This window comes from Mauremys reevesii, linkage group 8 (genome assembly GCF_016161935.1).
Source record: "Mauremys reevesii isolate NIE-2019 linkage group 8, ASM1616193v1, whole genome shotgun sequence".
NCBI lineage: Eukaryota > Metazoa > Chordata > Testudines > Geoemydidae > Mauremys > Mauremys reevesii.
Genome location: NC_052630.1, coordinates 18,038,993 through 18,051,311, shown reverse-complemented (window position 1 = coordinate 18,051,311; position 12,319 = coordinate 18,038,993). Strand labels below are relative to the sequence as shown.

The 12,319-nt window shown below is 48.1% G+C and overlaps 1 protein-coding gene across 6 annotated transcripts in view; it reads right to left on the bottom strand.

Moving 5' to 3' along the window:
- STK32A (serine/threonine kinase 32A) overlaps positions 1 to 9,994 on the bottom strand; it is a 96,988-nt gene extending 86,994 nt beyond the window's left edge. For 4 of the 6 annotated variants that reach the window (XM_039486736.1, XM_039486732.1, XM_039486735.1 and 1 more), the window contains exon 1: positions 1,019 to 1,450. The gene's annotated coding sequence lies outside the window, so the exon portion shown is untranslated. Of the gene's footprint in view, positions 1 to 1,018; positions 1,451 to 6,046; positions 6,114 to 6,670; positions 6,712 to 9,829 lie in introns of those variants that run through there. The other 2 variants (XM_039486734.1, XM_039486733.1) reach the window with 2 other exon arrangements.
- Between the last annotated feature and the right edge of the window lie 2,325 nt (positions 9,995 to 12,319).

The following is a 12,319-nucleotide window of genomic DNA, read 5'->3' as shown; positions in this document are numbered from 1 at the left end:
AGGGTGAAAATTGGCCACTGGTCTTTCCCTAGAGCTAGTGCTATGTTAATACTTTAGGTTAGCATTAGCCTTCATAATCGAATCATTCACCGTTCCATTAACAGAATGGCAAAGGCTCTAATGACCAGTGCACCCTATGCCTTGTTAAGAGTAGCACTGGTCATCAGCAGGTTTATAGGGATGGGAAGCCCTCACTTAGATTGGGACGGGAGGGGGAGGGTTGACATCAAAGCACCTGCAGACTCATTGTTGTGTCTCCTTTGTTTTCTTTAAAACCAGCTATTTTATCCGCAGCCATTAAAAGAAAAAGAAAAGGCACAGCTATTTAACAATTGCCTCAAGGGGTTTAATCTCACAGTGCAAGCAGCACATCCTTTACAATGGAGCAAGAGCCCCGTAGGATTAAGAACAGGTTTAGAGATGTATCTGTATAATAAGAATAGTCACAATTACACTAGCTAGAACAGTCATTCACAAAAAGTTATAAACACACATCCATCAGAACATAAGCCAACCACTGTGCATGGGGGTAGAAGAAAACTTCCCCAGGGGTATATTATCATCTAATTACCAAATGGTTTGTTTTTTTTAAATGTTCCTCTGAAGCATCCGGTACTGGACACTACCACAGCAGGGATACAGGACTACATTGACCACTGACTACCCTAAATTCCTTCCCCAAAGAAATCACACAGTATTCTGAGCCCCCTTGCAAACACTTAGTCACAGAGAAGAAAGTTCAGAAGGGAACAGACTTTACTTTGAATCATCTTTGCTTCTGATAGTGAGCCGTTGTTCCTTTAGCATTCTTCCTTTGCAGCTTCCACGCTTTGAGACATCTGCCCTATTCCAGAAAGTGACTAATTGCCCGCAAAATGTAAACATTCAAAGCACTAGCCAACTATGACAGTCGCCGCCCAGCCAGAGGACTTAAAATCATGCTGAAAGCAGATCAGTAAGGGGATGATGCAGTTACTAGTCGGAGATCTTAGGGAGTCAAACAAAAGAAACCACCTACCTTGCGAGAGGGGAAAAAGCAGCAAAGAGACTGAAATAGTAGCCAGGAGTAGGGCAGCAACAACCTGAAGCTGCAGCTCAGGAAAAATAACAGCTGTGGGCACTGCACTGCTATGCAGTTTGGATAGATGGGGGGAAGGGTTGGAGCTAAGTTTCCTTTCTGGGGAGTCTTGGTTTGAGGCAAGTGGACTTGGGATCAGAGAGGAAGAGCCAAGCCTATTGCAGGGAAGTTTCCTTTTGCAGATTGCAGGAGGAGCCTGCAGCAGTCACAAGAGGTGAAATACACCAGAGAGCAGGAGGGAAAGACATGCAAATGCATGCACACACTGACACAAGGGAGGAAGGAAGGTGGGAGGGGGGAGAGTGGAATAAGTGGGGAGTGTTATTAGTGAGGTAAGGCAAAGTGATAGCTCTAGGATGTGGCAAACCTCTGCCACTGTAGTTAATGCTGATCAGATTGGCACTGGTTCTCCAACTGCAGAAGCATCGAAGGCACATTGTGTCACTTAAACACTTAACAGATCAGCACTTTTCAGAGATCCCATAATAAGACATTTCACAGGTCAAGGGCAAAGACAATCTTTTCCGATCACTCTGCTACTTCTAGGCAGGGTTCCCCCACCCCCAGCTTGTGATGGAAACAGGACTGTCTTTGTCTGGAACAGTGCTTTAGAAAATTATTTTTTAGAAATATAAGTGAGGTTATGCATTCTGCTACTGATTTAAAATCACATGTGGGGAGGAGCGGACAGGATCAGTGACCTAGGCTGAATTCTCTGCCCCATGCACTCTTTGCAAAACAGGCAATTGCCCCCTGCTTTCCTCTCTGCAGAAAGGGCTCGCTCCTGCAAAGTGCTGAGCACCATAGGTTCAATCCAGCAAAGCTCTTAAATACATGCTTAACTTCAAGGATGTGGGTAATCCCCATTGCCTTCAATGGGATGATTTATAAATTTAGAGTTAAGCAGATGCTTAACTGCTTTGCTGGATCACAGCCAAAGTGTTCAGCACCATGCAGGATCAAGCCCAATTTACCCATCTTTTTCCTAACTGTCCAGCTAAACCCCTATGTTAAAGATTCCAGTCAAGAAGCAGACACACCATGGCACTTCCAATACTAATGAATACAAATAATAAATTGCTGCACTAATAATATAGTGCCTTCGCCTCACAGAAGAAGTGCTGAGTTGCCTTCCTATCCATGTGTCTTTGAAGCGAGCTGAGAATGCCTGTCTGCTATGGCTGTTGTAATGTTTCCTATATGGCCCTCATCATCCTGGTATCTGAGCATCTCACAACCTTTAACATATTTTCCTCACAACCCCCCCCCCCCACAAGGTAGGGCAGTGCTATTATCCCCATCTTACAGATGGGAACAGAGGCACAGAAAGGCAAAGTGGCTTGCCCAAGGTCACACAGACATCTCTGGCAGAGCAGGGAATTGAACCCAGGTTTCTGGCTAATGCCCTAGCCACTGGCTTATCCTTCCTCTCAGGGGTCAGACTGCATGTGCTGGTACAGTCTCCAATCCAAGAAAGCTCCACCCACTACTGACGCCAAAATGAGATCCCACTCACGGCACATGGTGCAGATTTTTTCGCAACTGGGAGCATCATGCCTCCCCACTTTACACAACTGTGCAATGGGCGGGAAGGGAGTAAGAGACTGCACATGGGCAGGCCAAAACTGCAGCCCCCTGCACTCCTGTTACCACTTTGTCCCTTCTTCACTCACCAGGGGCAGCTCACCACCAACAGGGCAGGGAGAAAGGAACAGAAGGTGGAACTGTGACTCGACTCCCCTGCAAATTCTCACCCTAACTGTTGGCTTAGGCAGTTTGCAGAGATTCTTGAGGGCAAGCTGCACTTGCTTTCAGCTTAAACCCCCAGATAGACCTTTCACAGGCTAGAAATTCCTCTAGCCGGGGTTCAACCCTTCTCCCCCAGTTCAATCCTTGTTCCTCAGGTGTTTCCAGGTATCTCCTTTGGCTGGGAAGTCAGTGAAGAACCACAATGATGTCACTCCCCTGCCTTAAATAGCTTTTGCATATGGCAGGAACCCTTTGTCTCCAACTTTTTAGTTCCCACATTTTTCAGTGGAAAAACATTGGTATTCTGTGATGGAGTCCAGTACCAGGTGACTTGGTCACATGTCTCTGTAGGGCCATAGAAGCTGTTTGTACTGTCCTCAGGAAGACTCCCTGGTGGGATATTAGCATCTTCTAAGACCTATTGTTCTCCCTAATGACCCTTTCCAGACAACCATCTAGACTGATTGCATTCTGTCTAGTGGGTGTTCCCCAGGTATAAACACATTTGTAATAGATGCATAGACAATATTCCTAACGTCAGATACCAAAATGATACATGCATACAAATAGGACAATTATATTCAGTGAATCATAACCTTTTCAATGATATCTTACATAAAATACATCATAGTTATGCCATAATCATATCATAATAATATTACTATGAAGAATTTGGGGCATAAAGCCACACCAGGATGGAGTCTTGTTTGTTCTCGTAAATCAAAAATAAATAAATATTGATCCAGGTTTGTTCACTGCAGCTCTTGTGGTCTCGTAAAACAACATCAACCAACTATTAAAACAAGGCCACTGGCCAGGCCTGCAGCCAGAACACCAGAAAAGGCAGCTCTCCTCATATAGTTCCACAATCCCATGCGACCTCTGCCAGCCCAGCCTATGTGGGCAGCAGGCACGTGTACCAGGTACAGCTCTGTTCACTAGGGAATAGGACTGTCATGGGCTGGCTGGCCCTTTGAGGCAAGCTGGCTCGGCCTTGCCCATGACCTAGAAACTAACCCTCAGCCTCTCTCATGAGCTGATAACTAAGAGCTAATTAGTGACCCCAGCTGCGTGTAATGGGGCTTAATTAGAAACTGACCCCAATTAGTCATGCCCCGCACCCAGAGTGTGATTGATTAACTGCCTCCTGGACAGAAGAGGTGGGGCTAGACTTTAAATAGAGCTGAGACGCAAGCAAAGAGGAGGCAACTCTGAAGGGAGGGAAAACGGGAGTGCCCCTCTGGGAAGAGACAGGCTGATACCCACAGGAAGCAGAGTAGGTTCCTGTGTGAGGAGCCAGGAGCTGGGACCTATGAGGGGAAGAAAAGCCCAGATGGGCCAGAAGAGCTGGCAGTTATGAGAAGCACTGCAGCAGGGTATCCATGAGCAAAGCTGTCAGAATCCCTGGGGAAGGGAGGCTGCAGAGGAATCCAGCTGGAGAAGGAACAGAGGATATTGGAGGAGTCTGAGGGACAGAAGAATTACTAGTTTGGAGTATTTGATTTTGAACTTGGCCGTGGAGCTGGACCTTTAGTTAACCCTAGAAGGGGACTGAACAGTGCATGACTTGGCCAGAGGGCTGAGCCGCAGCAGACGTGGGAAGGGAGTTCAGAGAAGAGACGGGCAGAGCAGGCGGCTGTCAGAGAGAATATTGGAGGCCAAGTCCCCTGCAATGATGTGTCTGGGCACACAAGGGCACCCCAGAGATAAGGATGCCTGTCTACAGGGATACACCAGACTCATCCCACTGTGTTCAAAGGCTCCAAAGTAGAGGTAGAGTAAAATTTTGACAACTGCTTAAGGGTATGTCTACGCTGCAGCTGGGAGTGAGCCGCCCAGCCCAGACAGACACACACCGGTGGGGCTTGAGCTAGCATGCTAAAAGTAGCTGTGTAGATGCTGCAGCCCAGGCTCTCTAGGAGACCAGGTGGTCTTGAGAACCAGAGCGGCAGCCTGAGCGGCCATGTCTCAACCGCTATCTTCAGCATGCTAGCGTGAGCCCTGACCGCCCAAGTCTGTCTACCTGGGCTTGGAGGCCTGTTCCTGCTGCAGTGTAGACATACCCTAAGGGACTTAGGAGCCAAAACGTCCACATCACTTTTGAAATTTGGGACTTAGACACCTGAGTCATTAGGTGCTCTTGGAAATCTTTCCCTCTGACTGAAACCAAGGGTCTCCTATTGCACAAAAACATTCATGAAAAATGTATTCTTATTTCTTATTGGAAAAAAATGAAAATTCAAGTTTCTCTGAGGGGCTTTACCCCAAAGTAGTTGACTCGATGTACTAGACGATCCTGTCTGGAGGAACTCGTCAGTGGGAACAGAACCCACGACTTTCTGCACCAAAAGACTAGCCCCAGCACAGCAGAGGTCAAGCAGTTACTTAACTCACTGTTACCATCAAGCACCCTCTGCTGACAGTGTGTCAGGGGTGTGGTGGGTTGGGTTTAGGGCATGGACAGGCCAGGGTAATGATCTGTATCCTCCATTATCCTCAGTGATCCTCCTATCCTACCCCACTCCCCCGCCACACATTTGCCCAGCTTGGCTATTCGGCCAGGCAGTGGAGACAGGCTCTGGTCTTTCATGTGTAGCAGATAGTCAGAACTGACCCCTAATCCTGTCACAGCCTGGGCTCTGGTAAAGGAGCTGCTGATGGAAGAGGCCCCTCAGTAGGTGTTTTATAATGGCACTGCTACCCATACTGCCTCAGTCACAATCCTGGCACTGCTACCCATACTGCCTCAGTCACAGTCCTGGCACTGCTACCCATACTGCCTCAGTCACAGTCCTGGCCCTGCCCAAACGCCCACTGACCTCAAAATACAAACCAAACGGTACTTGGAAAACATGCCCAAAAAGTGGTAAGAAAATGGAGGCAGAAACAATAACATCTGACCCACAGTAGCACCTACAGGCCCATCGTGCTTGGCACTGTGCCAACGACAGTCCCTGCCCCAAAGAGCTTACTGCCTCTATAGACAAAGCAAAGACACCAAGAAGGGAAGTGACTTGCTCAAGGCCCTGCAGCAGGTCAGTGGCAGAGCTGGGAATGGAACCCAGGTCCCCTAGAGCAGCAATGCCCTTAGCCATTAGACCACGTTGCCTCTATTTAAAACTCCCTACAAAGAGGAAGCAATACTGTAAGGAAGGGAACAGTACTAATGAGAACACCAACCACTAAACAGAAAATAGAGATTTGCTTTTAGGTTCTTACCTTATTTCAAAGAATTTAAAGGCAGAAGGAGCGATGCTGAAGCCTTTCTGGAGATCTCTCGTGCCCCCTAGTGGAGACAAGGCAGTGATGCCAATGAAATAAATTTCAGAAAACTTTACTTTTAAAATAGTTTCTATGTCTTACTCCTGTATTTTGATCAGTTATTTAAAAACCAGATCAACATTGTTTGCCACATGATCTCTTTCCTTCTCCATGGAGGAAAGGAGCAGAGTCCAGAGGGAAGAGAGAGCAAAAACAAGGTCTTGACCCCAGTGGTCATTAAAGATCTCATGACTCTTTTGCAACAGGTAGGGGTATTAACTTCAGTGTCTTGTTCAAATCAGGCAACTATCCCATGTCAAACCATCTCTGCAGATTCAGTGGAATACAGTATCCATCACCTCCTGCCCTAATTGCTTGCATAAGGGTTGATCCATGCTGTTAAACAGCTGGCACATTTCAGCTGAAAGGTGGCTGTTATAATGATTAGTGAAATGAATCCTGCAGGCCCTGTGTAGGGGCTGAACATTCAGGATCATGCTGCTGCTATAGATCAGTGGTTCTCAAACTAGGGCCACCGCTTGTTCAGGGAAAGCCCCTGGCGGGCCAGGCCAGTTTGTTTACCTGCCGCGTTCGCAGGTTCGGCCGATCGCGGCTCCCACTGGCTGCGGTTCACCGCTCCAGGACAATGGAGAAAGGGTGGCCAGCACATCCCTCGGCCCACGCCACTTCCTGCAGCCCCCATTGGCCTGGAGGTGGCGAACTGCAGCCTGTGATGGGATGTTAGATAGGGTGAGATCTGAGTTACTACAAAGAATTCTTTCCTGAGTGTCTGGCTGGTGAGTTTTGCCCACATGCTCAGGGATTTAGCTGATCACCATATTTGGAGTCGGGAAGGAATTTTCCTCCAGAGCAGATTGGCAGAGGCTCTGGGGGGTTGGGGTTCGCCTTCCTCTGCAACATGGGACATGGGTCACTTGCTGGAGAATTCTCTGCACCTTGAAGTCTTTAAACCACGATTTGAGGACTTCAGTAGCTCAGACATAGGTTAGGGGTTTGTTACAGGAGTGGATGGGTGAGATTCTGTGGCCTGCGCTGTGCAGGTCAGACTAGACCAGGAGTCGGCACCCTATGGCACATGTGCCAAAGACGGCATGCTAGCCGATTTTTAATAGCACGCTGCTGCCTGCCGGAGTCCCAGCAGGCAGCAGCGTGTCATTAAAAATCCTGCCCGTCCCGGCCCATCCTGCTCTTCTCCGCCCTCCACCCCCTCCCCCGCAGGGGCAGGGGGCAAGGGGCAGAAACTTGGTCCTGCTGGCTCCCCTGCCTCTTCCCGTAGTGTGCTGGGTCCCTCCCTCCTGGCCGGCCGATCAGCTGATGGCCCTTGCGAGGGAGGGGGTCGAGAAGGAGCAGAGTCAGTGTGCTCGCTGCTCCCAGCAGAGAAGAAGTGGGAGCAGGGCCTTGGGGAAGGGGGGTGGTGGAATAGGGGAATATCCCCTCCAGCCTCCTGCCCTGACCCCCCCACACACACACCCCAGGCCTCTGTCCTAACCCCTCTTCACACACACCCAGCCCTCTGAGCCCCACAACCCTGCACCCCCCCAGGCCCCTGCCCTGAGCCCTGTACCCCCTCGTACACACCCAGACTTCTGCTTGACTCCTTCAAACCCCCCCCACAACCCCAGCCCTGACTCTGGCACTCCCACACATACCAGCCCCCCTGCCCGGACACCTGCACCCCCCTCCCATGCCCCCAGCCCTCTGCCCTGACTCTTGCACCCCCTCACATCCCCAGCCCCCCCACACTCCATACATCCCCCACATCCTGACTCTTGCACCCCCCCACATCCTCACCCCCACCCTGAGCATCAAACGGGAGCTCCTGCACCCCCCTCCCACATTCCCACCTGCACCTCTTGCACCAAATGGGAGCTGCCCTGGTAAGTGCCCCACACCCAAACCTCCTGCCCCAACCCTGAGCCCCCTCCCTCATTCTAGCTCCTGGCCAGACCCTTCACCCCCAGCCCTGTGCTCAGTGCACTCCCACCCTCAGCTCAGTGCAGAGAGAAGAAGAGAATGGGCCAGAACCAGGGAGAAGGCAGGTACCCACTGTATGTGGGCAGGGCCGGGACCCCAGACCAGCAGCGGGCTAAGCAGGTCCGGCAGCCGGGATCCTGGCTGGCAGGAGACAGCAGATGGAACCCCTGAGCGGTGGTGGGCTGAGCGGCACATCCCACTGCCGGTCTGGGGTCCCGGCCGCTGGCCCTGCACAGCCCGCTGCCGGCCTAGGTGAACAGAACCCCAGACCAGCAGTGGGCTCAGTGGGCCGGCAGTGTAAGATCAACATTTTAATTTAATTTTAAATAAAGCTTCTTAAACATTTTGAAAACCTTGTTTATTTTACAATACAACAATAGTTTAGTTATATAATATATAGACTTAGAGAGAGAGACCTTCTAAAAAACATTAAAATGTATTACCGGCAGCCGAAACCTTAAATTAAAGTGAATAAATGAAGACTCAGCACACCACTTCTGAAAGGTTGCTGACCCCTGGATTAGATGATCCTAATGGTCCCTTCTGACCTTAAAGTCTATGATTTTCAGGACTAGGCCCAAAATTAAGTTGCTGTGTTTTAAAAAATTTCAAATGCTGTAAAACAAGACGATCCTGGAATTCCAGGTCTTGCAAGACTGAACCCATTTAGCACAATTGTTGGGTCATGGATGTTTAATGTGCTATTTCTTCCAAATATCTGGGTATTTTTAAGCGTATTGCCGAAAACCTGCCACCTCCTCCTACTGCCCTAAAGGCCTGATTTTTCAGACATGCTCAGCATTTTCAATTTCCAATGAAGTTGGAGTTTTGAATGCTCCCCAGCAGGGCCGGCTCCAGGTTTTTTGCTGCCCCAAGCAAAAACAAAACAAAACAAAAAAGGGGCTGGAGTGCCGTGCCGCCCCTTGAAAGTGCCACCCAAAGCATATGCTTGGGATGCTGGTGGCTAGAGCTGGCCCTGCTTCCCACCTCTGACATGAAGAGCAGAGAGATAGATTTACCTAACCAATTTTAAGAACGTTAACCTGTGTCTAGATGAGTCCTTCATTCAGCCCCTCGTAATTCTCCTCCCTGAGCTACAAAGGCAGAGGTGCCATCTTCCTGAGTTCCTGAGGGGTGCTCAACACCCCCCCTCCGCCCCAGGCCCCACACCCCCTCACCCCTTCCACCAAGATTCCACATCCACCCCTTCCTGCCCTCCTCCTGCCCCTCCCGCCACCTCTTCCTGCCCCAGCTCCTCTCCCTTCCCCCCAGCACCTCTGGCACACCACTGAACAGCTGATTGTGACAGGCAGGAGGGCTGTGGGGTCGGGGGGAGCTGATCCTTGGGGCTGCCAGTGGGTGCTGAGAACCCACAATTTTTTTTCTCATGGGTGCTCTGACCCCGGAGCACCCACATAGTCGGTAGCTATGAACAAAGGTCCTATCTTATGTTGATTTTGTTATTCGTCCACTCCTGGAGATCTCATCCAGTCTTTCAGAATTTGACAATGCTATTCTCTCACTGGCCACAAGGGGTCAATGTTGTCCAAAGCTATACTTGTCACTGGGGCTAACCCTGTGCTGCCTGAAGAATAAGACAAGATCCAGGAGTTGATTCTAATGCTCCCCGACTCCCAGCCACACCTCTCCCTCGACACACACCTGGTATCTCAATCAAGTAGTAGTACTGTCACATAGTGTGGTGACTGATCACTCCAATGTCTGCTACTTGTGGTTTAAACCTACCAGGATGGGCCGCCTCCGAAATCTTTTCCTTTGCTGGTCCCACAGAGCTCAACTTTGGTGAGCTTCAGACAGCAGATCTGCTTGCAAATGCCTCTGATCGATCCTCATGGGTATGTTATTCCACAGCAGGGAGCAGGGTTCCTCAGTGGGTCAGTCCTCAGCTGGTGTAACACCACTGACTCCAATGGAGATATATCCATTTACTCCAGCCCAGCATTTTGAAAAAAAACAAAACAGTTTATCTGCTGTTGAGTGATCTGGGCCATTAGATGCTCGTTTGTTAATAAACAATGCAGAAAAAACAATGGGATAATCTATTCTCGCTCTGAAGAACCCTCAAAGTCACAAGACATGAGATTTGTTTAAAAACTGAATCATGAAGGAAGTTTCCTTCTCCGAGGCTACAGGGCTGAGTTTGAAAAGATATAACGGAGTCATTGTCTTCAGCAGATCATGTGAAATGCTGCCAATGTCAAAAACAAACACTCTGATCTTTGGTCTGAATAAAAGCTTTTCAAGCTTTTGGCAGAGTGTTTCACTGACTATGGCTGTTTTGAATATAAACAATTTAAAATTGTGGTTGGTTGGTTGATTTTTTGTTGCGATTATTACAATACATTTATACCAAATTGTTAAAAGGGCCCAATTCTGTGACTGACTCCTACTGAAGCCAATAGGGCTTGGGAGCTGAGGCCATCTTGTGGGATTGAGCTTGGTCAGAAACATAAAAACATAAGAGCAGCCATACTGGGTCCATCTAGCCCAGTATCCTGTCTTCCGACAGTGGCCAATGCCAGGTGCCCCAGAGGGAATGAACAGAACAGGTAATCGTCAAGTGATCCATCCTCTGTCGCCCATTCCCAGCTTCTGGCAAACAGAGGCTAGGGGCACCAACCCTGCCCATCCTGGCTAATACCCATTGTAGGACCTATCCTCCGTGAACTTATCTAGTTCTTTTTTTAACCCTGTTACAGTCTTGGCCTTCACAACATCCTCTGGCAAAGAATTCCACAGACTGTCTGTGCGTTGTGTGAAAAAATACTTTGTTTGTTTCAAACCTGTTGCCTATTAATTTCAGATAAAAACACTGAGCTTTGAAACCCTGGCTCCACTGAACTCCCTGCAAGTTTTGCTTGCCTCTGACAACAAAAGGGCCAAGATTTCACCAAAAATGTCTCATTTTCCAGGTTGCCAGTCTGCTGTGTTCACAGATGACCCAGGGCCCAGTCTTGCAGATCCCACTCATGTAACTAAAGCGCTGCACAAATGAAGTCCTGTATTAACATTTACGAAGAAACCAGAGGCTCATGGGACAAGACGACTTTTACACTTCTAGCCTCTAGGAAACCTACCATTTTCCTACTTTCTTTTCACCATTTACACAGCTCAATCTGTACCCTTTGAAAAACTATGTAGATTTCTTTTCTGGGTCTTTAACTAGAGAATGAAAGACTAGAAAAGAGGCACTTAAGCATTCCCACTGACATGAAAAAGACAATGCTTTAGTGCTGAACCAACTCCTGCTGACTGTAGCATGGATCTTAGGCCCCTAGTTAGACAGTACTCTGCACAGATCTATTTTTGCACATAAATGTCCCCTTTAAGATGGGAAAGCTGCACTTTCAAAGTGAATAATCATCCGAATGCTCTTCCTCGAAACAGCATGGGGCAGACTCCCATGCTGGCCTGTGTTTCTGATTGGACTTTTTTTTTTTTTTTTTTAAAGATCCATTTTCCATAAAGTTTTATGCATCTCACCTTCCATTACAGTTTAGGAATTTTCCTTTTGATTTCACTCAGGATATTCCATTGTTCAGTGTCCTCAATGCACGCAAATGTAACATCTCTACTGTCCAGGAATTCTAGCAGAAAACTCTTCACTTGTTTTTGGAAGCCTTGGCAGAAAGAGGCAATGGTAGATGTTCCCCTACTCTTTTTCCAAACTTGACTCTTTATGCATTATACATGCAAGGTGTTCTCAGAAGTATATTTATAGATGCTATCGAAGTAGCGCTAATGGGCTGAGTGACATTTTGTCAGTGCTATGGATACCAATGAGCTGATAATATGGATTTAGGCTTCTTTGGACTTTTCAGTTAATTAATGTTTGAGAGGTGGAAACTGCAGATGTCCAGTAGCTTTATTTTACACGATGCACAGTCATATTAACTTTGTCATGCTCTGTGGTTCAGATCAGCAAAATATTAAATAGGTAATTAAACAACAGAACACCAAGATCCCTTAGGAAAATATCCTTATGTAAGCATGAGGTTTTGTCCTCAGTATCACCTTGTTTCTATGATAATGGTCAGCATATCCTTGAATCTGACAGTTTGCGCTCACTTTCCTACTGTTATATTAATCAATTTCAGTCTCTCTGCTGCTTTGGCTCGATGGTTTTGTCAGTCTCTGTTACTTATGCAGGTGGGACTGATTCTCCACTCACACTGCTGGTAGTCAGAAGTAATTCCGCTAAAATCACCAGAATTA